Source organism: Panthera leo, chromosome F2 (genome assembly GCF_018350215.1).
Source record: "Panthera leo isolate Ple1 chromosome F2, P.leo_Ple1_pat1.1, whole genome shotgun sequence".
NCBI classification, from domain to species: Eukaryota; Metazoa; Chordata; class Mammalia; order Carnivora; family Felidae; genus Panthera; species Panthera leo.
This window is the reverse complement of record NC_056695.1, coordinates 74,903,495-74,913,091: the sequence shown is the minus strand read 5'-3', so window position 1 is coordinate 74,913,091 and position 9,597 is coordinate 74,903,495. Positions and strand designations below refer to the sequence as shown.

General features: G+C 45.5%; 1 long non-coding RNA gene across 2 annotated transcripts; it reads right to left on the bottom strand.

Annotated features, from left to right (window-relative positions):
• Positions 1–258: 258 nt before the first annotated feature.
• On the bottom strand, positions 259–2,294 carry LOC122211123. 2 transcript variants are annotated; one of them, XR_006198512.1, is made up of 3 exons: positions 2,001–2,294; positions 1,662–1,909; positions 259–620 (listed from the first exon to the last, which is right to left on the bottom strand). It is a non-coding gene; the product is annotated as an uncharacterized LOC122211123 (long non-coding RNA). The 2 variants fall into 2 exon arrangements; XR_006198511.1 differs by having other exon boundaries at positions 2,077–2,294.
• Between the last annotated feature and the right edge of the window lie 7,303 nt (positions 2,295–9,597).

Here is a 9,597-nt window from a genome sequence, read left to right as displayed (position 1 = left end):
AGAAAGAAAGAAAGAAAGAAAGAAAGAAAGAAAGAAAAAGGGCAATAAATAGAAAACAGTGATGAATTAGACAGATATTAATCCGGCTACATCAATAATCATTTCAAATGTTAATGGTCTAAATACACCAATTAAAAGACACAAGACTTAACTAATACTGCTAAGGAAACCAACCTTAAATATAAGTCGTAGCTATTTTAACAATAAGGGAATGAAGCGAAATATACCACATTAACACTAATCAAAATAAAGCCAACACAAGCTGTAATAATTTTTAACAAAGCGAGCTTCCGAGTAAGGAAAATGATCAGTGACCTACTCTCTAAGGCAGACACAAGAGGGTGGGTTACTCAATAAGTAACGAGTTGGTGGGTTCCAATTTATCGTTTCCTTCCTTCCCTTCCTCTATGGTAGAGTCTGAGAAGGTAGAGCCTTACATGCCCGGACTCTCTTGTAACCAGTGGGGGCCACATAACAGTTTCAGAAAGTGGCACATAGGCAGATGTTTGCTGAGGACTGTTGAGAAGGTTTTTGCTTCCCTAATTATAGGAGCTCTTCCTTCTTTCTCTGCTTCCTCTGTTCCTCCTTTTTCCTTCCTCAGTGCGATGGCTTGAGTTATCCTGTGATGGGGGGGAAAGGCCAAGAGATTTCCACAAACTTTAGCCCTGACCCCCTTGAACAGATGAGTAGGATGGATCTTCTAGTCGTACTGAACTCAATCCAGTTCTGAATAAGACAGCCTCCATTGCTCCCAAGGGTTCAGTGAAAATCTGTTATAAACCACAACTCTTTGCTGGGGCTTTATAAGGAAATGAAGGAAGATGGAAGAACATTAGCTCAGACAGTTACAGGGAACAAAGGGAGAGCAGGAGACACGGAAGGAAGTGTACAACTGCCTCAGGAAATGAGGAGACTCCTGTGTGTGCACGTTCGCATGTGTGCACGCGTGCACATACCTGGGGCCTGCTGCTTCTTGAGCTGTGCAATAGGGGATCAGACTATTTGCGGAGTATTTAAAGACTCCCTTAAAGTCTAGGTGATTTAGGGACATTCAGGTGCAGACACGCTGAGTTACTTCTGCCTAGTTTTTGTTCTGAAACGCAAAAATGTCGGGGCGCCTGGGTGGCTCAGTCGGTTAAGCCTCGGACACTTGGCTTCGGCTCAGGTCATAATCTCGTGGTTTGTGGGTTTGAGCCCCACATCGGGCTCTGTGCTGACAGTGCAGAGCCTGGTTGGAATCCTCTCTCTCCCTCTCTATCTGCTCCTCCCCCGCTCGTGCGCATAGTCTCTTTCTAAATAAATAAACTTTAAACACAAAAATGTCACCATGGCAATTGCTACTCCAGATCATAATTATCCTGATGTGATGATCAAGAAAATGGTATAAAATTGTTCTTTGTATGCGCATCTTTGAAAATACACAAAATTATTCACAAGCATCTCGCTGAAACAAATGAACAAGGGACGGTAAATGGAAGTACGTCGTCCCATGCTCGTTTGATGTGAGCAAAACGTGTACTTTGTCTTACTTAGTGAGCTTCTCCAGTACCTGATGCCCCCATGCACACCCAGTCTCTACCACTCTAACCTGGCATCTTTCTATGGGGTCTCAAATTTCTCAGTCATGCTATCTTACACTAGGCATTTCTTCAGGGACTTACTCTTCCATGCGGGAGGGAGCGCCATCAGACAGAGGGAAGGCCGTGTCCGTGTTCTCAGGAGATTGGTGTGGGCTTGAGTGAAGAGGCAGGCAGAAGGGGTGATGTGTCAGTCAAGTTTAAAGGCAGACGGTGCCTGTGAGGCATCTTTGTAACCGTTCCCACTCTTTACCAAAGCGCTGCTGTCCCAGTCGGACAGGGGATCAAGTGGCTCAAGGAGAATGACCTTTGTCTAAACATTCCTTGGTGACCTGGGAAGGCACACAGGTGACAAGTATGTGCCAGTTGCCCCCTTTCATGAACACCACCACCCATTTTCCCCAGAAGCTGTCAAAATATTACCAGTTTCTAGGCGTGCCTTGAAAATGGTGGAAAAGCTGTGCTTTGTCACCCCTGTCCCTTGTCTTGAACCTCTCACCTGCTGGTTGGTCCTGGCTGCCAGGTGTGGGCTTGGATTCTAGGTAGGGGACCAGTTCATCTCAAGTTGCCTAGACTTCCCTGGTTTCGGCACTGAAAGTCCCTCATCTTGAGGAAACTCTCAGTTCTAGGAAAACTTACAAAGTTTTAAAGTTATAAGTTTGTAAGTTTAAAGTTTATAAGTTTTATAAACTTATAAAGCTGGTCACCCTGTTTCTGAGCAAGCTGAGGATGCATGGAGAGCCTGTTGACGTCACAACGCGTAACCTTTAGATCATCTTGGAAATGCCACGCAGGGATATGGGGCAGCATTGTCTGAGGTCCAGGCTCGGATCTCTGGAACTTTACTGAGCTCCGGTAGCATGGGCAGCTGTAGTTGACTTCCTTAGTGCTAAAAGTCGACTTTATAATAAGTGATAAAACTTATTATAATAAAACTTGTTATTTAATGTAACTTATTATAATAAAAGTTGATTACAAAAAATAGAAGCAGAAAAATCAGTATCGTTAGCTAGAAAAAACAAAATTAAGAAGTTCTTAAGGATCATGGCAAAATTTTCCAAAGGAAGACTGTATCTTTGGAAATCACAAAATCCACAGGTTGAAGTGAGGTTTAAATGTTTTGGCAGAAGCTTAAGTGAATGAATGGACTCACTCAAGGAAAGGAAAGGGAACCTCACAGGAAATTAAGTCTAGTGGGGAGAGCCCTTTTAGAGAGAGCAGAAAAATTTCCTGAGCAGATAAAAACATGAGGCTTGTCCCCGAGGGGGTAGGTGACTACAAAAAATGAACAATAGCTCTAAGAGAAGAAATAGAAAAATTCCTCAGTTCCTTGAAAAGACAGTTGATTGCCCTTTTTAACAAAACTCCTAATAAGTAGTTGACAGTTCAGGGTTGGTGAGACTGGCCAAAGAAACCACAATGAATTGAGAAAAGAAAATGCACGTAGCAGACCAAAATTCCCTGAGGCGGATACTAAATTTGGGCTTCTACAAAAATGGCTTCAAGACCTCGACAGAGCCTCGAAATTCTGGGTTGTCAGATCACCAAAGCTGGCTTATCAGATCCCCAGATCAGCTGGGATGGTCGGGGATCCGGGATCCCAGGTGTGTTAACTGGACCCGATGTCACCTCCGCAGCGTTTAGATCCAAGAACGAAGGCTCCCTCCATCAGGCTAACCACATCTCAGGACAGCTCTTCCTCCTCGAGGGCAAAACAGAGCATCATGTTTTGTTCCTAAGTGTGGTTCTCTCTCCAGACCAGCAAGACTGCCAGCTTTTGGTGCACTTCCTTTTCCTGGTGCAAATGGTCTAAGATCCTGAAGAATAACATGAATGAGGCCTTTGGTGGCTTGGGCTCTCCTGCTGTGTCTCTCACACTTAAAAGTGGTGTGGCTGGCCCAAACTTCGTCCCTCCATCTCACGATAAAACAACAACACCCCAAATGATCTAATTTAAAAATGGGCGAAAAGCTTGAGTAAGTGTATTGGATAAGTCTCCAAAGAAGATACCGAGTATCCAATAAGTACATGAAAAGATGCTCATCATCGCTAATCTTTAGGAAAATGCAAATCAAAACCACAGTGAGATACCACTTAGAGCGCCTTTGTCAAAAAATCAGAAAATAACCAGCGTTGGTGAGAATGCAGAGAAATTGAAAGCCTTGTGCACTGCTGATGGGAATGTAAATTGGTACAGCTACTACAGAAAACAGCGTAGGGGTCTTTCAAAAAATAAAAATAAAGACACCCAGGTGGCTCAGTTGGTTAAGCATCTGACTCGTGGTTTTGACTCAGATCATGGTCTCACAGTTCGGAGGTTTGAGCTCTGTGTAGGTCTCTGTGCTGATGGTGTGGAACCCATTTGGGATTCTCTCTCTTCCCCCCCCCCCCCCCGACTCTCACTCTGCCCCTCCCCTCCCTCTCAAAATAAATACATAAACTAAAAAAAATAAAGTAAATAAAACATGCCTCTTCTTACAAAGTTGCCACAATGACCCTTTCCTCTTGCAGAAAAAGAAACCATTGTTTCCTATCTTAACATGGTGATTGCGAAGATTTTCAGACAACCCGTTGATTTTCAAAGCTTGAATGAGCGAAGATTCGCAAAAACAGTTTTATCACCCTTGCGCATTGCTTGAGACAGCGTCTCCCTTGATGGTCCTTTAAATATGCATTAATGTAATAACATGAGGCATTACTCCGTCCCATATTCTCACTGCCGGATTGGAGCGTGAAGACAACGTAGAGTATAAGCAAACCTGCCCAGATTCCCGCAGTTGCCTGGGGCCTGGGTCGATTGCAGGCTTTGGGACGGTGGTCCTCGGTGCCACGAGGTGAGGGGGTGGTGGGAGCACAGCGAACATGAGCTCGCCTTGAATCTGTGACTCTGGATGCTTTTCATCATGCTTACCGGTCCCTGGCCCCTGCCCGCATCAATCCAGGCTTATTCCCCCACACAGAAGAGGGCCCGCCTCCACACTACGGGAGTTAATGTGGTGATGACAGCCGCTGCCCCGGCCTGGAGAGGTCCCCCTCCTGCTGGCACCCCACCTCTGCCGTGGCGCTTCCGGCCAAACAGGTGAGCGGGCCTGACAGCCGGCTGGCTGGGGCCAGGACAGGGCCGAGTGGCCCGAGTGGAGGTGAGTTGCCTGGCTGTGTGGTGGACGACCGGGCAGAGACTTCGGAAGCCTGGGCACAAGCCACCTCTCCTTCTGAGAACTGAGTCCCTTCACTGAATTGCTTTGCATTTTGGCCTTCTCTTCTGTAAAATGGGGGGGCAAGACTTGCCCGGCAAGTCCGTTTTTGTCTGACTCACTGTAGGTGTCGTCCCTGAATCTCATCTCTACTATTCAAGAGGATGCTCCCAGTAAAGTAATTTGATTCTTGCCCTGGCGCTTTTGTAGGAGCTGCTCCGAATGCCTGCGATGTCCTCCCCCTTCTTTGCCAACTACTGCTAGTCTTCCAGTATGCCACCCACATGTCATTCGTTGCTTCTATTTGGAAGGCCACTGCCCCTCTTCCTCCTCTAGAGACACACGGTGATGAAAACCTTCCCCTCCTGGGCTCCCCTTCCGCATCCTGGTCGTATTTCTGTTGTCAGTCTTCCCTGATTGAATTGTCATGGGCCATGTCTCTGACTCCTCTGCCAAGCATGGCTCTGTCTCAAGAGTCCACAATTCTTTTTTTGTAGAAGTCTTGCTAGTAAAGAATTTTCGGTTTTGAGGACCATGCAGTTTCTGCCGTAGCTGTTTGATTGTGCTGCTGTACCGAAAACACAGCCACAGGCAATAGGCAAACAAAGGAGTGTGGCTGTATCTCCAGTCGACTTTATGTACAAAACAGGCAGGAGGCCAGAGTTGGTCCACGGGCCAGAGCGCCCGACTCCTACTCTATCCCACACATGTAGCACAGAGCTTGGCAAAGCAAACACTGGGGGAGAGACGTGTTTGTTCCAAATACTGGGCTCAACCCTGGCCCTGTAACGTCTTCTTCCATCCATATGTTCTGCTCCTGTGTCTGGTGGGTTCACTGGATGCAAATAGAAGCCAAGGAGGCCCACTGCATGTGACTTTTGCTCCGGAAGCTATATATTGGTGTTTTTTTTTTTTGGGGGGGGGGGTTGGTTTTTGTTCTTGTTTTGTTTTGTTTTGCTTGAGCCCAATCAGAAGGACAGGTGATAGCATACAAAGGGTGCTGTTCATGGCGTCAGCAGACCTGGGCACTTGCTGTGTATTCCTTGGCTGGCCATGTCACGTCACCCTTGATGACACGAGGCTTAGTGTCGTCATCTACAAGATAGGCTATGTGCCTGCGTGGGAGGACGATAGTGAAGATCATAGCGATAGCCCACATTCTGTCGCTTGGTAAGCTCGCTTGCTAGTCAAGTGCTGGCTGACTAGAAAAATATCATCCTTATGATTCAACTAAGACTCTAGCCTTCTTAGGCCCGCAGGGGAGACATGCGTTCATTCATTCATTCATCCACGCATTTCATTACCAATCAGGATTGGAAAATTATCAAATAAGGAAGGAAACTATTCCTTTGGGCCAGTACAGACTCAAAGAACATTTCAAGAACATCCTGATCTTCTTTATCATCTCGCTCTATTTTTATATGTCCTGGTGATTTGGACATTGGGTAGGGGTCTAGAGTGAGAGCCACCAAAGCACTTGCCTGAACTCAGCCGGCGAGGGAGTCATGCGTCGTCTGTGGAGCCCCATGTGGAGAATGGGCTGGGGTGACAGAGATTGTTTCTGTTCTACCAAAGTCTCTTCTCCTCTTCTTCCCCAGTCACAGCCACACCACGTGTCCTTCGCAAGGAGACTGAGTAGATACGGCTAGTAGACTGAGTCACAGCCAGGGAAATGTCAGCAGAGGGACAATGCTTGTCTTCTCGGACTGGCCCTCAGGAGAAACGAAGCGAACAAAAAAGAAAAACACCCACTAGGTACACTTCTTGCTTTCCTACCGCCTCGTGGGCTGGGAGGGTATTGATGAGGGAAACCCTGGATACCACATGGGAATGACTGCAGCTGGGATCCCTTCACGATGTGGCAGAGCAGAGCTGCCCCTGACTTGAACCCCCACCTCGGACACTTAACTGAGCATAGCGTCAGCTTCTGGTACTGCGCCGTTGTGTTTTCAGCTACTGAGTTTGAAAGCCTATTTGTTACAGCATTTTCTTACCCCAAATGAGACCGGTGTATCTACCTTCTTTCCCCCATTCCATCATGCCTTCTTGTCTTTCTGTCTTCCTACCTTGCTTTTCTTTCTCCAAGTGCATAAGCCCATAATCCTTGAGGTGGGACATGCTTCAGATCGAAAACTTTTCAAATTTTACAAAACTAACGTAGCGCCCAAGGGCTTATCCCTTGTGAGGCCTGAAGCTTATGCAATCTGGGGCACTTCTTCCAGTAAAAGATTACCAGGTTTTGAATACAATATCAGGCACAAGAGCCCCGACGTCTAAGCCTCTTTAGACTGAGTGGCTGAAGCCACTATTCAAATTTATTTATCCATCTGCATAAAAACATATGAAAATTCTACACGGGATCGATGAAGATCATAGATGGCCCCCCAGTAATTCAGGTCAAGTTTTTCCTCTAAATTAGTTAAGGTCAGCTTTGTTCTCACTGTCAAATGAATTTTTTTAAATACAGCTTTCAGACCGTTTTGGATTTCGGAATGGGGGATAGGGGATCTGCATCACAAATGGCCAGTCCTGATTAGGTACCGTGAGGGCAAGAGGGTACCACACGTACAACCCTTTCCTTCAGGGAGTCTGCCATCTCCTAAGGACATGGAGCGTGAGGTACCATAGCTACAGTGTGATTACTGCCACGAGAGTAGCTCACACGAAATGAGAGACTTACGCTACCCAGAAGGACTTTCCGTGGGTGAGTGTTAAGTCCACAGAGAGCCAGGGGTCCTGGAGAGTCCCTACACCCAATCACTATGATGCGCCCTGATGCTCACCAGGAGGACGTGGCAGGTGCGGGCGTCCCAGACGGTGAATCAGTCAGAAGCAAACCGACTCAAAGAAACAGACAGACCTGAGCCCAAATGCTGATTCTTCCCTTATTTATTGTGATATTGGTAAGTTGCTAACCCTTTGCGATCATCAACTATAATTAACGAGATCCAAGAATAGTTGTGTCATTGGCTGCCATTTGTTGCCACGTTGCGAGTATTGTGATTGGTGCTTGAGATGAATGATCTAATTACTGCCCCCCAAACCCTGCAAGATAGATGTATTATCATTTTCAGACAAATCAAAGATCAGAGAGCTTTAGAAACTCATCTAAGACCCAGGTCTCTTTGACCCCAAAGCCCAAACAGGGAACTACTGTTCCTCTGTCTCTTCCAAGGATATAAAAATGATTCAGAAATTTGTGAACATAAAATGGTGCCGAATTCTTGTCCTCGGTCTGGTTTGTCCAAACTTCTGAATTCTCTCCCTTTGAATCTGAATTTGACCCAGACACTTGATACCTTTCCCGGGCCTCCCAGTCTGAGCTTTTCCTTCCCAAGAGGACATGAGCCTAGATTTAAAGGCAGAGACCGTAAAAAGAGACAACATAGAGGACACCTGGATGGTGACTAGGTTTGTGGCCTTAAAAAATACCTTAAATTCTTTTGAAATTTTAATTTGGTAATTTTGTAAAACATCAGGCTTCCCTTGAGAAATTGAAATGACAATCCTAAGCTTGCATTTTTCCATGACAAAAAGTGGCAGCCCCCCCCCAAATCTTAAGCGGGTCCCCTTTTTATAACACCCTGTACTTTTCTTTGTAGTCCTTAACAAAGTTCACAGCTCTGCCTTTATCTCTATAAATATATAATATATATAAACTACTTGCTCTCCTGACTAGAGAGTAAGAGCCATGTCTGATTTGCTTACACTGTGTTCTCGGTGACTAATGAACAAATGGACCGAATGCACAGTGAAAAAAATACCTGTTAAAGAAATATACATTTCTGAATTAATGAGGACAATGACAGGAAGGTAGTGTGTTCACATGTCCATTTCATACCCTATTACCGTGATAACTTAATAATCCATGCCGTTCAATACGAAGGAGGCTTTTGGTCTTTTTGAAGAGTCGATCCATAATGGCCCCATACACTTGCCATTTAGGTTCAAATGTTGGAAATATAATGACTTCATAGTGATGTCTTTCTGCTACTTAATGGCCCCTAAACATTAAAGAGATGGTAATTGGCAGGGTCTGTGGGGCTATTGTTTTTTTAACTTATGGTGGCTTTATGCTTCTAGCCCATATAATAATCAAGGATTTATAGGCAATAAAACAGATCCCTAACCATAAGAATCGTCATGAACTGCACGTGAGAAAACAATCACCAATTTATGTTGCCTGATGAGACAGTGATTGGCCATAATCATACCTTGATTTCATACACTGACTTTCTTCAGAGGATCATAAGGTCCCTGAGCATGTGGTTTATGAATCATGATCCATATAGACAGGGAAGGTCTATTGTCACCAAACCTTCCATAGAGCACTTTGCATATTAATCCCCTACTAATTTGGACTGTTGTTATTTGAGCAGACCCATTAATCTAACCAACTGAGCAACTACCAAGAGTCCAGCCCTATGCACATGGCCAACCTCCCCAGTGTAGTGAGAGGACCTGTACAGCTGACTCAACTCACGTATTTTCCAGTAAGTATTTCCCGATCCTCCCAAGTAGCATAGCCTTTCCCTGGTCGTCCTCCCCACTGCTCCTAACACTTGGCCTGTTCTTGCCTCAAACACAATTGGCCTCAGGTGGGAGTCGGGCAGCACAGGTACAGCAACAAGGCATAGGTTTTGGGACAGATGGACAGGGTACACCCCTGCACCCACCTCTACTAACTGTGAGTTAGGCACACCAGTTTCCTCATCTTTAAAATCAGAAATAACACTACTGGCTTTGTGCCGTTGGGAAGAGTATTTGGGATGTTGTACGTAAAACACTCAAATATATAGACGGTATTAAATAAATATTAAACTTCT